The sequence below is a fragment of the Pelodiscus sinensis genome, chromosome 32, assembly GCF_049634645.1.
Source record: "Pelodiscus sinensis isolate JC-2024 chromosome 32, ASM4963464v1, whole genome shotgun sequence".
Lineage (NCBI taxonomy): Eukaryota > Metazoa > Chordata > Testudines > Trionychidae > Pelodiscus > Pelodiscus sinensis.
In genome coordinates this window covers 2,527,233-2,542,596 of record NC_134742.1, presented here as the reverse complement: position 1 = coordinate 2,542,596, position 15,364 = coordinate 2,527,233, and the positions used below count along the sequence as shown (strand labels likewise).

Genomic DNA, 15,364 nt, shown 5'->3' with positions numbered 1-15,364 from the left:
CACCTGTAAGATACCAAATGGCTACTGAAAAATTTGCAGTATTAATTCTCTTTGTATTTGATTTCATATTAAACAAACTTTTAAAGTCACCATTTATTTTCTATGAGTCTCACCTGGGCCTGCTCTTAAACCCCACAGCTTTGTGCTCAGAATATTAGGACTCTGAACTCAGATAGGGGCCAAGCTGAAACTGAGTAACGCTCTATTCCCATGGAACCAGTAAAAGACTGTTAAGTAGCAATAAAAGAAATAAAAGATTATTAAGTAGCAGGTTTGAAGCACTGGAAGGACAGATTATCAGCTGCAAATATGTTTAATTCCTGTCAATATTTTAAAAATCTGGAACTTATTAGCATTGGGGAAAGAACCAGTGAACATTCAATGAAGAGTTTTACACACTATTTAGAATATCTGAGACTCATGACAAAATGAGGTAGCAGTTTATTTCAACCCGTTACCTGGAATGAAATGTCAGAGGGTATTTACACAAATATTTATAGTCTGGAGGGGGACAGAGAAGAATTTCTATGGAGTTTTGAATTTCTGAGAGAACCACCCACATGAAAGCCTGGGACTGGCAGTGAAGCTGTATCATTTTCACTATAATAAGATTTGTTTCTGGCACTATGTTATTTCAGTTCTGTAAATTCGGAGCTGGATATTGTCCGAACACACGGGTATTAGAAAATCATTACGTGAGATAAAACATTTCTCTACCCATCCTGAAGGCAGGGGATGCCTTAGGGGCACCTCCAAAATGAATAAGCTCCATGGAGACATAAACCCAAAAGTTTTGTTACATTCCTTCAGGTAACAAACATGAAAATTTGCCCCCACTAGTCAGCAGCAAGAGAAAATCATCCCCATCTGCCTCAGGAGCATGGGAAAGGCTGAAGCAGAAGGAGAAGGGAAGATGCCCCGAGTCAAATCAAAACGGAGTGTTGGGAACTGACTGTTGCAGCCTCTGCCCCCACCCGTCCTAGGCCGAGGAGGCTCCAATCTCCAAGGTGGGCTCTAGGGGGCAGGGAAAGACTCCGGGAATTACCTTCTATACAGACTCATCTTCTCTCACGCCCGCAGGGACAGCGGCTTCCTGAGGTTCTTGACAGAGGCTCAGTTCACGTCTCTCAGATCCTTGGGCACCAGCCGTTGCCAACCAGTTGGACTGGAGGCAGGACAAGAATGCTGCAGCCACATTCTTTGTTGTTGTCACACATGACATCACAATACACTCAGGCCTCCATACAGAGACACCCCCCCGCCCAGGTAACTCATCCCATCGCACGGCCAGGCAGGGGGAAGTGCTAACACCCACAGCCCTTCTGCTGCAGATGTCCCACAACTTGTTGGAATCTGTTCTTGCTCAGCTCCTCCTCCTGCTACCTGCTTGCCCTACACTGGCTGCAGCTCCACCAGCAGCCACAGGGTGCATCTACACAGCAGCGCTTAACTCGAAATAAGCTACACAAATTGAGCAACTCAATTACATAGCTTATTTCGAAATAGAGAGGATCAACACAGCACTGATTTCAAAATAGAGCACTCTTCCCCCGAGTTCCCTTACTCCTCGTGCAGGCAGGGTTACAGGAGCAGGAGTAAGAAGTCCTCTAGCTTGACAGTATTTCCACATTATTTCAAAGTAACTGCCTGCTGAGTGGATGTACCCACAGTGGGTTTTCACCATCCATGACATCACCCCAAGCAGGCTGATCAATGCCATGGGATTGGTGGAGCCTGAAACTGGGGGAAGGCTCAGAACATTCCCTGCACAGGAATGGAAGTTTGCTGACAACGTCACCCAGGTGTATCAGGATCTGAGGGGGGCAGTGCAGGGGCAGGAGCATGTCATGGGGGAACAACATCCGAGAGTGCAGCGGTAGATCCATGCCATGAAGGAGCCTCATCTTTGAAGGGGCGATGGCAGGGGATATGTCTACACTACAAAGTTAATTCGAACTAACAAACATTAGTTCGAATTAACTTTGATAGGCGCTACACATACAAACCGCTAGTTTGAAATTAATTCGAACTAGCGGAGCACTTAATTTGAACTAGGTAAACCTCATTCTACGAGGACTAACGCCTAGTTTGAATTAACTAGTTCGAATTAAGGGCTTTGTAGCCACTTAATTCGAACTAGTGGGAGGCTAGCCTTTCCCAGGTTCCCCCTGGTGGCCACTCTGGGCCAAACCAGGAAAACTCCTCTCCTCTCCCCCAGCCCCGGGCCCTTAAAGGGGTAGACTCTGGCCGGACGGCACTTGCCATAGCCAGCCCTGCCAGCAGTCTCTGCCCCCAACCAGTGGCCCCACGATAAGCCAGGGAGCCAGTGCCAGCGAGCCGTCCCCTGCCCAGTCCTCCAGCAGCCAGGGGCCATCCAGTGGCCGTAGATGGCGTGCACCCTCCTGGTCTAGTGAGGAGGTCATAGACCTCATTGAGGTTTGGGGGCAGGCCCCCAACCTCCATGATCTCTGTACTAGGAGGAGGAACGTGGCCGTCTACGGCCGCATAGCGGCTGCCATGGCCCGAAAGGGACACAGGCGCACCCAGGAGCAGGTGCGCCTGAAAGTAAAACAGCTGCGGCAGGCGTACACCAGGGCCACCAGGGGCGGTGCCGCAGCAGGGGCTGCCACCTGCCCCTACTTCCCTGCCCTCGACCGACTCTTGGGGGGCGGGGCGGTCCGTGCCAGCCCGGGAGGCAGCGAGCCGGGACCGGAGGGCCCTGACCCGGGCACACCGGAGGGGCCACCACAAGATGTTCCAGCACTGGAGTCGGCAGGGTCGTCCAGGCAGACTGTACTGGGTAAGTAGTTCTAATTAAGTAGTTTTGGGGTGGGGAGGCGGGATGGAGACCAGGGACCGCGCGCGTGGGCCATGCCTACCATGGATCACGAAGACTCCTGTGCACGTGCGAGCACATGTCATGCCAACCTTGGGCAGGTGGTTCCAGCTGCGTGACACCCAGGGGCCGTGGCCCAATAGGCACATGCATGTGTGAAGAGACCTGACATGCTCCCAATCCTGGGGTGGGACCCAGCAGGATGCTTTCCCTTCACATGTCCCCTCTACACGGAGGCAGGGGACATCTCCCCCCCCCGCCCGCCACCCCAGCCACACTATACACGGCACAGGGACATGGGTGCGGTCGTGGGGCAGCTCCCAGTCCCGGGGAGAGCCAGACATCCTGACCATGGCCTCTGTACAAGCACAACGGCTCTGATGGTGCAGGGCACGGTCACCCTCACGTCGTGGGGGGGGAGGGGGCTGGGCATCATCTACTGTGTCCCCAGGGAGAACTGACCACTTCTCTTCTTTCTCTACAGCTGCACCAGCTGCTCGTGCAGGACGCACCACCCAGCCCGGGACATGCTCCCGCACCCGTGGCCTGCTCCGGGCCACCACCACAGAGCAGGAGTACTGGGACCAGCACCTGGGGTCCTTGCGAGCCCTGCACCGCACAGTGGAGGCCTGGATGCGGGCAGACCTGCAGCTCTGCCAGGAGCAGCTGGCTGAGGACCGAGCGCTGAACTCAAACCGGCAGGCCCTGCTGCAGAGCATGGTGCCCCGTGCCGGTCCTGCGCCTGCTGCCCCCCCAACTACTGTCCCTCCTCCCACTCCTGTCCCCCTCCCACCTCTTCCTCCTCAACCCCCACACCCTCTTCCTCAATGTCCACACCCCCCACCTCCGCACCCTCCACCCCATCCCCCCAGGGACGCCGAGGCCCCCTCCCTCGCCGTGCTCGGAGGCGGTTGGCCTGGCAAGACCCCCACCCCAATCCCTGAGTTTCCTCTCCCCCTCCTTCCCCTTGCTTCCCCCTTCCAGCTCCCTCCTCTCAGTTTTCCCCCTCCCCTCTCCCACACTCTCTCCTGCCCTTTCCCGCCTCCTTTCCCCCGTCTCCCTACAGTTTTATTTCTCCCCCCCCCCCCAGTTTTGTTAAATAAAGAGAGTTTCTATTTTTGAACACACGTGTCCTTTATTTTGTACATCAGGAAGGGGGGCTAGGGAGGGGTAAGTGGAAGGAGGTGAGGGAGGAATGGGGCACAAGCCCCCAATGGGGAGGACTGGGGTGGCTCTGCGGGTTTCTCAGGGTGGAAGCTCTCCTGCAGGGCCTCCTGGATCCTGACAGTCCCCCGATTGACCCCCCCGGAATGCAGCCTGCGGCAAGTGCAGCCGGGCTGATGGCCGAGTGCTGTGATGTGCCGAGTGTGGGCACTCAGGGCACTCCAAGCCAGGACTGCTTTGCTGTCCCTCATCGAGGTAGACAAGCAAGCGGGGAACCCTGAGAACTGTCTGTCTGGGGTGGGGGTCGGGTCCCTTTAAGCACAGCCCTCGGCTAGCCTGAGGCAGAAGCTCCACGCTCTAAGTCCTAACCTGATGCCCTGCCGGCACTGCTTCCGGCCATCCTTAACCTCGGTTCAGGGTCCACTCAATTTGAATATGCTAGTTCAAATTAGCAAAATGCTAATTCGAACTAGTTTTTAGGTCTAGATGCACTAGTTCGAATTAGCTTAGTTCGAATTAACTAATTCAAATTAAGTTAGTTCGAATTAGTGCTGTAGTCTAGACATACCCATAGGGTCTAGTGTAGTCTAAGTGGCTTAATGGACAAGTCTTTAGCCTCCTAAACCACAAATTATGAGTTCTACTCCTAGCTTGGGTAAAGATTTTCTCTTCTATTTGTGGTGAATGGTGTTATTGTGCAGTTTATCTGACACTCATCTCTGGATAGTATCAGCTCTCAAGATGGTTGAACAGTGGCTCTGCCTGGCTTGGTGGAGGCTGGCCAAATGCCCAGCAAAGGAACATGCTTTTGGGTTAAATGGGGTGTCTCCTGCTGGTTGCCTTAGGAAATGGCTTGTTCAGCTGGAGCAGCCTCTCCTGGGGGTGCTGGTCTATCAGCCAACCCAGCAAAGAAAAGCAGTTTTCTTTGTAACAGAGAGTCACAATCTGAGTGCCCCTTCTGAGGGAAGGGAGAAAGTATCCCAGAACCACCTTCGCCTAGGCAGGGCCTGCTTGATTGTGAACACAGTCTCTCAGGGAATCCACTCCTGGTTTATCTGATTCCACTGAGCGGCCCCGTTCTGCTTGGAGAAAGAGCATTGAATCCAGTGACTCTGGGGAAATACCGATCAACACAGACAGGTCAGTCATGGGCTGGAGGCTCCTCGTCCCTGCTTCCAGAGGTGACTGGCCCAACTCTTCTGGCTAACGCAGGATCCCGCCAAGGGGCTTCTGTCAACCTCTGTGGTGCCAGGGCCAAGCAGCGAATCCCTGACATAGGCCAGTGATAGAGTGATGACATCAGCCCAGAGAGGCCTGGGGCTCAGGCTGATCCTCCAGCCCCAGGACAAAAGCCTTAGTCCAGCCACTGCAGGTCCCTTCTGTCTCCCAGGAGAAGGAAGGGGAGAGGGGAAGAGCCACTGTAGCCCCTCACCCACTTCCCAGGGCCGGCCCACAACATTTTGTCTCCTGAGGCAGGGAGCTCAAATGACACCCCCATGCCCCCTTGCTTGGGCCAAAACTTCTACATTCTGGGTCCTAGTGGCGTTCCCCCCCCCCCTACATTCTGCCTCAGTTCGCCTCATGGTAAGGCCAGCCCTGCCACTTCCCCACTGGCTGCGCCCAGCTCTGGGCCCATCCTACACCCTCCCCAGGCAGGGTGACCCCCGGCAGGAATGCAGCAGGAAGCGAGTCAAGCTGAGGGAAGCAGGCAAAACTCATCTTGCCTCACAGGGCCTCTTGAAACAGCTTCCTCCTTGTGTGCTACGGCGGAGACTCTCCCCGGTCATCTGTGGTGGTGACCAAAGCACCTGGGCAGCTGCTGCTGAGGTAGCTCATTGGGTGCATTTTAGACTGAAGGTCCCTGCTTTAATCCCAGGGCCTGGCCACACCTAGAGTAACACTGGTCACCCTTGAAAGTGCCCTAGGAACATAAATTCTCTCCCCCAAGTGCAGCCAGCTCACATTTGCTTGAAATTCTAGTGCCCTGTCCCCTGCACCTCACAGCCCCTCTTGACTGGACAGGCCGCTGACAGAGCTGAGCCCCACCCTTTCCCCACATGTGTAGAGAAAGCCCCATCCTAGAGTCACACCTCCTCCCTTCAGCACCTCCAGGCCTCTGGCTCTGGGTGGCATGAGGACAATTTGGGGCAAATCCAGAGCTGGGCGGGTGCTAAGGGCAGCCTGCAAGAGTGACCAGGCTGGGCACACCCAGGGTGAGGCTCATGGGTCTGGGTGGGTGGTGGGGGTCAGAGCTCCAGCTGAAAGCTGCGCAGCCACAGGATACCCCGTATACAAAGCAGACAGAGAGTGAAACCTTTACTGGCCTGGGGGAGCTCCAAACTGTTGCAGTGACACACACAGCATGTCCTGGGCACAAAGGCTCCTCAGCTGCGATACACTTTGCACGCGTCTCTACCAGGCTGAGGCGCAGCCCTACAATGGGCCCTTGGGAAGCTGTGGGCAACTCTTTCACCTTTCCTGTGCCCTATGATGGGCCCTCTCCTGCGTCTGTGATTTGTTCTTGAAGGAGTCACCCCAGAGCGCCCCATGAAATCACCCCTCCCAGCTGTATGGCCATACCCTGTTCTTGGAGCTGCCTGGCTGCGTGGGAGGTTTTGCTGGGCTATTCCTGCTCCACTGCTTAAATCCTCCCCAGAACCTTTGCACGTCTTCAGCCTCCAGCTTCCCCTCAGCCTCAGCGCCAGTCTTAAGGCCCTGCTCTACTCTAGGGCTTTATTTCAAAATCCCCTCCCCCACGAGGTTGAATTAGTAAGTGGAGCATCCACACTATCAAGCCGATTACTTTGAAATAATGGGCTGCTTATTGCAAAATCTGTCCTCCTGCTTTCCTCAGGGAATAGCACTAATTTCCAAATAGTTATTTCCAAATAGTGGTAGTAGGGCTCTTTAACAACAAGTGAAGCTGTGCAGTTAGCAAGGGCTGCAGGATGCAAGGGAAGGATCTCAGAGAAATAGTCTCTTGGAGCAACAGTGTGAAAAATTGAACCAAATCAAGCACAACTGATGACCCGTTCCGCAGTTAACCTATTCTATGTTTCATCGCCCTGCTGTGTGAGCCTCTGAATAAGAGGTTTCCAGAGAATTAACCAAATGAATAGGAAGCTTTAGACTTTGCCTCACTTCCCTCACATAAACTCAGGGATGAATTTGGCACTGAAAACATTAGCAAGCTAGTTTACAAATACAGAAAAATTTGGGACTGTAGTCAAGTGAAGTCATCAGCCAAAAGACCATGGAGGAGGAGAAGGAGTTCATTGCGAACCAGTACAAGGGCTACAAATAAATAATTGCAGAGAAACATGAAGTAAAGGTCATGACAAATTTTCAGGCAATGGGGACTTTAATGTGACAGAATGTAGGACAATGCAATGTAGTGTTACAACTAGTCGATACACGTGCAACATTTCAAGCTCCCAGTGCTGTCTGTGAGCCTGACTTTAGTCTTGTGGAGAATATCAAAACTAATATATATATATATATGTGACCCTTCCACCAGGTAGGGCCGGCAGCAACTAGGGCCAGGTTCAATATCTAGGGGTCCATCTCACACAGAACCGGCTTGAGCCCCCACCCAGTGGCCTGGGAAATTCACACTCTCCTGGGCGCCTCTGAGATGCAATGCTTCCCCACTCACAAGCACAGAGTCTGAGTGTAGAAAATAAACTTTTCATGAAAGAGGGAGAAAGAAGTGACATGGCATTAACTTGGGAAAATACAATGAACAGAGTTCATAACTCCCCTCAAGTAACTGTCCCAGCTCAAATGGACTGAGCAATGTCTTTTGCCTCTCAGGCTCACTAGTCCGACGAGGTAAGGGTTCCATTCACTTACCCAAACTTTCCCCTTACCCCACTTCAAACGCCCCACTTACAGCTCTGTCCAGTCAGTGCAGACCCAGACAAATCACACTGATGACTTCCATCATAGAGCCTGATGTAATGCCACCCGTGTGATGCCCCTGCTGCCTGCCGGTCGTTCCTGCCAACCACTCCACTGGCCGCCTGCCGCTGCTCTTACTGGCCGCCTGCCAGTCATTCCTGCCAGCCGCTCCACCGGCTGCCCTCCAGTCATTCCCTCCAGCCACTCTGCCGGCTGCCTGCCGCCACTCCAGTCGGCCGCCCGCCACTTGTTCCCACCAGCTGCAATGGGTCTGGTTCCAGGCCAAACCAGTGACTTCAGCTCTTAGTGATTTCAACTCTTCAGCCATCACCTAGGCTGGCAAAAGATTCCAGTTTCCACTGGAATAGAAAAAAGGACTCCTGATGGAATCTGCTTTAGGTCTTTTCTTAAAGCAAGGGGGAAAGAGGCAGATTGACCCAGTCTTACAGCTCACACTTAGCAGCCATAACACAGGCTGGCACAAGCCCTTCCCTTCAAGCTCAGTACACCCAACTCTGTAGGGGGATGCTTGTTCATCTGAGACCTCTTACAATGATGGTGTCTCTCCTGCAAGCACTGGTGTCATATTTTACAGTTCCCACATTTAGGGGTTGCATGATTTGTGATCCCCACAACAGCCCAAATTAGTTACAATACGTCACATTCCATTCCAACACTGATCCTCCATCAATGCTGGCTGAATTGGATTTACATAACCACACCTTAGATTCCTTCCCCATCCTGGCATAAGCTGTATTTACATATCAACAGTTAACAGGTCAGTATCTTGCAGAGCTAAACAATTTGAGTGAGCACACCCACCTCCAGGGCAGCTCTCTCTTTTTAGCTGGCTGATAGCAAGCAGTAGTTTAGCTTCTGCTTATATATATATATATATATTTATATATACACACACATACACAGGGCTCAGCAAATCAGTGTATCTACTCGCCCATGGGGAGTAAATTTCAGCCGGTCACCCCGTTCATTGGCGGCACGACCATGTGCAATGCAGGTCTGGTGCATGCGTGGTGCAGGGCTGGCGAGTGGATTTTGCCGCCAATCCCCTGTATATATATATCTGTGTGTGTGTGTGTGGCTAAAATGGCCATCAGAGCTCTCTTGCACAAGAGACCATCCACGCTGCCATAGACGCTCTTGCGCAAAAGCACATGCCAGAGTAGACGTACTCTTGTGGAAGACTTTTTGTGCAAGAACTCTTCTGCAAAATAGTTCTTGCACAAGAAGCTGCCAGTGTAGACGTAGCCTGATAGTCTAATTACGAAACAGATTGAAAGAAGATGACCTGGATATTCTAATGAGGATCAATTTTCACACTGCAAGTGAGGGAGACATAAACCGTGACACTGTGTATGAACAATGGAAGAATTGCAAAGGAAGAAAGGAAAAGGTTCATCATGATGACCAGCAGCAAGTAACTGCCCCATCATCTAGCCTGGCAGTGTTAGCTAGTGGCTGCGATTAGTGGTTTTCTAAATACAGAAATAAATGAAGTAATTTTTTAGTTAAAATTTCATATTTTGTTTTATACTTCATAAGTCACAACAACAGCAGAAACTCTCTACACACTTTTGCCCATAGAAAGTTTTTTTCATGTGTGTCAAGCCAAGAGGCATAATCTTTAATTTCAAGCATAAACGGTAACAAATTTTTCATTTCATATGTCAATACAAATGTCAAGAAAATGGTTAATTTTGTGTTATGCCTCAAAGGATCAGGACAACTGTAAGACACCAAATGGCTACTGAAAACAACGTATTTGATTTCATAGTAAACAAACATTTAAAGTCAGGCACCTTGCCAACGATCCCTTGTCGTAATATTCTTTCTTCCATAACATTTTAAATATATCTAAGAGAAGAGACTAAGCTGAGTACTGGGAGTTCAGGGGCCTGTGAACCCCTACCCCAAGGGGTCTGGGGCTCCCTGCCCCCTTACTCCGATGCCCCCATTGAACCCGGGTTGTGCTGTATCTTGGAGAAGCAATAAACCCTCTCTATTCTACTGGCTGGCGGAGTCTCATCTTGCTGTAGATGCGGTGCAGGATCGGGGATACCCAACGTGCCACCACAGAAGTATAAACAAATGAGCAGAAAATACAACATTTGTATATGCAGCACATAAAGTAATAGAAGAGTAAGGTGCATACTTCAGTGTTGGTGGGATGGGGAATTACTTACAGAAAGAAGGGTTTTTAATAAGTTTTCAATTACAAATGGATTTTCTAAAGTACTTTCACATTTACAAATCTGGTCTATAATGAGTATTTGAGAACCAAGATCTACCCAAGTGGTGACTTGTGACAAAGCACTAAGGTGCTGGGTAGAGAATCAAAACAGCTGACAAAGGCTGCCCCCATTGGAGGATAAAAGGAAACTGAAGGAGTTTTGACACAGTCCCAGGAAATCTGTCAGCCTGGATATCACATGGACCCAAAGAACAAAAATCTGAAGCTGCAGTACAGACAAAAAGTGCTAGATTAGAAACACTGGACTAGGGGACTGCGGAAACTGCCAGCTACAGAGTGTTTCTAATGATTTCTTGATAGTAACAATACACACAAGGATGCCTAACAACAGCTCTGTGCACGCTGTTACTGTAAATCAATGTTGTGGTGCTCGAAGTAATAAAAAGAATAGTTTTTAAAGTAAATGGCTTAAAGGAGCAAAACACCACTGAAGAGCAAGGCCAGGCAGTCTGGGCAATGACAACAGCAGGTAGGACACATTTGCAAACTCCTTTGAAACTTTGTGCATACACAGAAGCGGATCAGGGGTTCTTTTTAGACCCTAAAACCAAGGTCTGGCCATGGCACTGTGCGGCAGGGGCTGTATCTAAACCATTTTCCCGGCATCCAGCCCCTTTAGCAGGCGACTCCACTTTACCCGGCAGGGAAGCGCTGCCTTGGCCAGTCCCACGGGCACGTTGTGCCAGTCAGATCCCAGCTCTGGGAAGCGGCCCTCAGATGCCCCATCCTGGAAATAGGAAACACCCCACACCTGTCCCTCTGGCCGGTTTTGCAAACACCGCAGATGCCTCCTTCCCTTCATCCCCCGTCACGTCTCTCCCCGAACGCGGAACCCGGTGTCTGGTACCAGCTGCACCCAGCGTTCCAGCCCCGCCTGCCTGCGCCTGCGCGCAGAGTGAGGGCATCAGCCTCAGCCGCGGCTACTGCGCAAACTCCGCTCGGGGACGCCTGCGCAGCGCGCCCTAAGAAGCGAACTCTGAGACCAGCTGTTCGTGTCGCTGGAGCCCGGTGTGTGCGGGGCGGGGGCCGTTGTTCAGGGGCTAAAGTGACCGCGCGGGTGTGGAGGGGTGACACGGAGCGGAGGGAGGATGGAAGTGACGCCGGGGGGTGGGGAGGGAAGGAGGCATCTGCAGTGTTTGCAAAACCGGCCCGTGGGGCAGGTGTGGGGTGTTTCCTATTTCCAGGATGGGGCATCTGAGGCCGCTTCCCAGAGCTGGGATCTGACTGGCACAATGTGCCCCAGGGACTAGCCAAGGCAGCGGTTCCCTGCCGGGTCAGGAGCCACGGCCAGACGTGGTTTTAGAGTCTAAAGAATCCTGGATCCGCTTCTGTGTCTGCTTAAAGCTGACTGGCTCACACTACTATAAAGCAGGAGTGAGGACCCGCAGGCCTGAGGGCTGAATGTGGCCCCTGTCTTACCTTGATCCAGCCCCCGAAGGCTCAGGGACACACACACGCGCGCGCCTGCACTGGCTTTCTGGTCCCCCTGCCACTGCCCAGGGGCTAGGACATACAAAAATCTACTAGGCTGAGCCCCCCCCCCCCCAGGCTCTGGTGTGTGGAGAAAGTGAGGAGTGTCTTTCTGCTCAGTCAGGGGCCTGTCACTGTCAATGAGGGTTTTTGTTTGTTTGCTTGTTATTTCTCACTTGTGTGTGGTCCCCGGCTAACTTTTCTGTGGGTCAGTGGCCACCAACTCAAAAAAGGATCCCCACACCTAAGTTTGTTCATGTTGGCAAATTGATTCATGAAAAAGCAGGGGGAGGAGGGCAAAGTCTGTGCAGGGGCCAAACTGGCCACATGGGTGGGCGGATCACACAGCTGGCTACAGGGCCAGGAGAGGGGCCAAAGGGCAAAATTGGGGCAGGCAGCAGGGTTAAGAACAGAATCTGGGCACTGTCAAAAAATACCTCAGTGGGGGGAGCATTTGCAGTGTTCATAAAAATACAGGACAGGGGGACAGAGGGTTTTCCCCACTTCCAGTATGGGGTATTGCAGCACCCACTTCCCAGGGCTATGAGGCACCTGTCTGCTAGCTGAGAGCCGCTGCCCAGGGGGGTGAGATTCAGTGTCTGGGGGCTGCCTGTGTGAGCTGCTGTTTTGCCTCTTGCCCAGCACTTAGTTAGGGTGTGCAGACATCCTGGATTAAAAGGACAGGGCTGAATTTAAGCCCTGCTGCAGGTGTCCTGACTTTTCCTTACAAACGGGCAAATTATCCCGTATTTTTTGTCACCCTCCCTACCAGTGCTGGTGGGTCCTGTTGCCAGATCCTTGCTCACCAGCTGCCTGCCCATCAGCATGAAGTGGGGGGTCCAGTAGCTGCTTCCCCAGCTGGTCCAGCAGTGCAGCCTGTGCTGTGTGTCAGCATCAGCCAGCAGGGCTCCCCCCCCCCCCCATCCCATTTCCCTCTGGCACTGACTGGGCTGCCAGGAGCAATGACTGGTCAGTGTGAGCTAGGGATGGTAAAATGAGATTAATTGGGTAATCAAATAATTGATGCAATTTGTATCAACTATTTGATTAGTCAACAAAGGCGCCTTTGACTTTTAAGTGTAGCTACATTTCAAAGGCAAAAGTGCTGCAGGGAGCACAGGGCCAGAGGGGGACTCAAGCAGTCCCCAGCTGGCTCTGGGCTCCCTGTGGCATTTCAAAGTTGCAGTGCTGCATGGAGCCCAGGGTCTGGCCCCAAGCTCCACAAGGCACTGCCTCTTTGAAGCACCCCCTTCTCTCCTCCTCCTCCTCCCTCCCCACTCGTGCTGCCTCTGTGTGATAGAGGCAGCAAAAGAGGGGAAAGCGGATAGTCAACTCATTGACTTGTTCACATCTCTAGTGTGAGCAGGTGGCAGCTGGTGACTTGTTCCCTCTGCTGCCCCCCATCAGTCCTTTCCATCCTCCCCCTCTTGCTGTCCTCTCCCTGCTCTGCCTCTTCATGCCCCATAGCCCCCTGCTCCTCCATATCCCCCTGCAGAGTGTTGCCCTGCCCATGCACTGTCTCAGGGAGATGTGATTCCAGGTACCAAGAGAGGGCAGTGTGTCCTCCCTCCTTGCCAGACTGGGTTCAGAGGAGAGCACCAGGGCCAGGTCGATCAGACACCCCAGTCATGTGAGACAGGTGTGTGGGGGTGTCCCCCTCTCCCTTTTGAAACCTAAAGCCTTAAAGATAAGAAGGCTCCAACTTCTCAGTAATTATGTTTAACAGGGATTTGATGTTAATTTGAACCCTTGTACTGCTCAGTTCTGATTAAGGATGTTAAATATCGGTTAATTTAATAGTCGAGTAGTCAATGGAATTTCCATCGACTACTTGACTAGTAGGTAGGCACTTCCCCATTCCTCCTTTGAAAGTCCTGCTTTGATTCCAGGCTGCATGTGGGCGTGCCAGCTTTGAAATGTGCAAGAGTCCCCAGCAGGGGCTCTTGTGCATTTCAAAGTGGAAGCACCCTCATGCAGCCCTGGGTCAGCGGAGGACTCAGATTCCCCTGCTGGCCCCTGGCTCCATGCTGCGCTGCTGCTTTGAAATGCCACGCAGAGCCTGAGTTCAGCTGGGGACTCCCCAGCTGATCCTGGACTCCATGTGGCATTTCCTCAGAACCTGGGATCAGCCTGGGAGTCTCCAGCTGACTGCGGGTTCCGTGAAGAATTTCCCCAAAATCCAGGGTCCCCGTTCAAAGGGCCAGTGTTGCACAGCTGATCCCTGGCTCAGCTGTATGGTGCTTCCCCTTTGAATGCTGCCTCAGCGTTTCAAAGCAGCAGCGCTGCACGGAGCCCCCATACAGGCTCCCTGCAGCGCTGCTGCTTTGAAGTACCCGCTCTTCCACTTCTTTTGCTACTCTGTCTGATAAAGGCAGCAAGTGGGAGGGGGACTGACTAGTTGACTGGACTATCTGATAAGCATTTGCATATCGGATAGTCAACTAGTCCTTAACATCCTTAGTTCTGATGGATTGCCATTGAGCTCACTTGAATATGAATATTTTTACCAGGTGTCTGGTATTCAACTTAGAGAAATACGATCACCCTAGCCTTAATGCTTTTTCACATCACCGGCAACTTGGGTAGATTTTGCTTCCTGAATGTTCACTACAGGCCAGATGATTAAATGTGAAAGCAACGAGATACTTTTGAAAATAATTTTGTACTTGAAACACAGGAGCTTACACATAAGACACCTTCATCCATATTCAGACAGCAGAATAAGTGGCTTGTTTAATGGACACACTGGACACACTAAGAACCGAATCCCATTGATGCAGGTGCAATAATGTTGAAACTCAAGCCAGGTATTGAGCAAAGTGAATATGGATTTAGGATTTAACTTGTATGTGTTGTTTATTGACTACATGAATGAAAACTAATGGTTTTAACTGAAGGAGCCTACATTTATACACTTACCTCTGTGTTCAGACAGGTGAATATGCAGCTTGTTTATCAGAAAAACTGGGTGCTCAGAACCAAATTCTGTTGTTGCAGATGCAGGAATATAGAAAACTCAGGCCAGGTATTGAGAGAAATTAATATGGATTTGGGATCTAACTGGTGTGCGCTGTTTATGGACTATCCAGACTCAGCATTTGCCCAGAACAACAGAGCCTAGGCCCTTGGAAGTGTGTGAACAGGGTCAGAGTCTGGGGAGAATGGGGGTGTGGAAAGGATTAAAGCCCTTTCTGAAATGTCTCCAATTGCCCTTCTCCCCCGACAGGCTGCAGAACACCCGTGTCTGTCTCTAGCTCAGCCCCTGGCCTGCAGAGCCAGGGACAGGAAATGGCTATGGTGGAGCCAGTGTCCTTCGAGGAGGTGGCTGTGTATTTCTCTGAGGAGGAATGGGCTCTGCTGGACCTGGGTCAGAGAGCCCTCTACTGGGCTGTGATGCAGGAGAATTATGAGGCTGTGAGCTGGCTGGGTAAGGATTCCTGTCCCTGCGGGTATAAGAAGCTGGGAGGGATCTGGAGCAGCTGGGTTGTGTTTGGTTCAGGGTCCCTCATTGCTCCCACCCCCAATGTCAGGAGTATCTGCCCCAATAATCCTGGTTCCTGTGTGAGAGACTGGCCCCTCCATGGCCCCTCCCAGGGGAAGCAGGTTTAGGGACATAACAATGGTGCTGCTCTTCCCACAGTCAAGGTCTCAGTTTGCTTCCCCACCATCTTGCCCCTGTTCTGCCTTGGCCGGAGGTGTGAGTGAAGGGCCCAGGCAGGAACAGC

At 51.9% G+C, this 15,364-nt stretch overlaps 1 pseudogene; it reads left to right on the top strand.

Moving 5' to 3' along the window:
* The first annotated feature begins 13,315 nt into the window (after positions 1 to 13,315).
* The window catches only part of LOC102453899 (uncharacterized), a 49,266-nt pseudogene continuing 47,217 nt past the window's right edge, over positions 13,316 to 15,364 (top strand).